Raw genomic sequence first — 1,855 nt, 5'->3', positions numbered from 1 at the left:
GCAGGGTTACCATGCAGAGTTCAAAGGGGGCTTTGCTTGTACAGCAAGTGCCGGAGGGCAAGAAGGGATGACATAGGAGCTGCCCTTTTTTCGGGCTCGCACACCAAGGCCTGCACCAGCCTTCGAGGCTCAGCCTGCCTCTGGACTGCCCTAGACCACCTTTACTCAAAGCACACACTCTGGTCGGGGACTCGAAGCCAGGCCCGTGGCAGTGAAAGCACCAAATCCTCACCACTAGGCCACCGGGGAAACGACTGCAGCACCCGGGAGGTTTCCGCAACCGTACTTGCAGTCAGCTGGAGGCTATTGTAATGCTGTTAAGTGAGAGACGTTTGCCGCTCGCAAGCCAATTCCATCCAACCTCCTGCAGGGGGCACTCTGGGCTGGTTTTCCACTTGTTCGCCTGCTGCTGAAACAGCAAAGATTCAATTCGAAGCCCTTTGCAGCAGCTCACCAGGATGGCCGAGTGGTTAAGGCGTTGGACTTAAGATCCAATGGACAAGTGTCCGCGTGGGTTCGAGCCCCACTCCTGGTACAGGTTTTTACTCTTCTTACCTAAATGCGGCAGCAGCTTCGCACAAGCCCTTTCCTGCTGTCTGTAGGCAGTGCCCCTACCTCAAAGCCCTGAGGCTTGAGTTCACCTGAAAAGAGCAACAAGGAATCGTTGCCCGTAGACTCTTTTCCTGGAAAACCTTTGCATTTTTGTACCATGTCCCTCGCATCCCAAGCTTAAGCCGCCAAAGTTGGCAGAGCTTGTGCAACCCCGCCAACAGCCCTACCACCCCAAAAGAAAATTGGGCAGGGATTCCCGCCTCCGCTTCCTCACGGCTTCCGAAACGGGCGATGCCCTGACGGGTCAGCCAGTCACCGTCTAGGCCCGGTACACCCCTGTGAATAATAGAGCGTCCAACCTCAAATCAGGCTACAGGGCCCTTCAGCCCATAGAAGGAGAACCTGTCAACAAACGGGGCGAGGGCAATGCTCGGGCCCCTTGCGAAGCCTTTGCCAAGCTCCAAAGGCTGCACTTTCCCAGCAGACCACAGCTCTGTATGCAAATCAAGCAGCTACGACCCCTCCCTCCCCTGCTTTTCTCCTCCAAACCGGTACGCAACCATTTCTGCAGCCCTCTGCCCCAGGGTCCCGGGCAAGGTCTTGGTCTGATGAGGCTAGGGATGGTGGGGGAGCTCGGCTTTGGCAGGGCGACAGGACTAATATTTTCTCTACAGCTTTGGAAGAAAGAAAGCTTCCTTTTTGGGGCACAGGCCCACTTCTAGCGGCGACAGCTTCCGGTAAGGGACCATGCTGAAAAGATGCTTGGAGTTACCGCCAGGGGAGCCACGCCGCTATTGCCTGTGAGTGAAGCTACATTTGAAAGAAATATTTTTTGAGACGCAGTTGTTTGAATTTCTGTAAAAATGTCATTCAGTAAAAGCCTCTCTTCCCTGACCGGGAATCGAACCCGGGCCGTGCGTGGCGGTGAGAGTGCCGAATCCTAACCACTAGACCACCAGGGAGACCGACCGCTGGATAGCTCGGGAAGGCCGGGCAGTGGTGTCCGAGTGCACAATGCCTGCAGGTGCCTCAAAGGCCAGTCCATTGGGGGACTGGGAAGAGAGGGGGAGGGCCGAGCAGATAGGTTCTCCAGCATGGGGTCTGGCATGGATTCACATGCTCATGAATATTCCCCGTCGTCAGGCTGGGAATCCTCGGTAAAGAAAAAACCAGTATCAGTTTCGTTTCTGATCTGTCTTTCGTAGTAATAACCAATCACTGGTCTCTGCGTCATACTGACCACAGCCAATGACTGCCCGCTACCTAAGCACCGCCTCTGGCAGCCATCTTCAGATTTTTACCG

The 1,855-nt window shown here is 55.1% G+C and overlaps 2 non-coding genes across 2 annotated transcripts; one reads left to right on the top strand and one right to left on the bottom strand.

The window, feature by feature from the left end:
- The first annotated feature begins 452 nt into the window (after nt 1-452).
- Nucleotides 453-535, top strand: TRNAL-UAA (transfer RNA leucine (anticodon UAA)). The gene has a single exon. It is a non-coding gene; the product is annotated as a tRNA-Leu (tRNA).
- Nucleotides 536-1,438: 903 nt separating this feature from the next.
- On the bottom strand, nt 1,439-1,514 carry TRNAE-CUC (transfer RNA glutamic acid (anticodon CUC)). Its single transcript has one exon. It is a non-coding gene; the product is annotated as a tRNA-Glu (tRNA).
- Between the last annotated feature and the right edge of the window lie 341 nt (nt 1,515-1,855).

This window comes from Ambystoma mexicanum, chromosome 5p (assembly GCF_040938575.1).
Source record: "Ambystoma mexicanum isolate Mex_15411 chromosome 5p, UKY_AmexF1_1, whole genome shotgun sequence".
In the NCBI taxonomy this organism is placed as follows: Eukaryota; Metazoa; Chordata; class Amphibia; order Caudata; family Ambystomatidae; genus Ambystoma; species Ambystoma mexicanum.
This window is presented reverse-complemented; position numbering and strand designations above follow the sequence as displayed.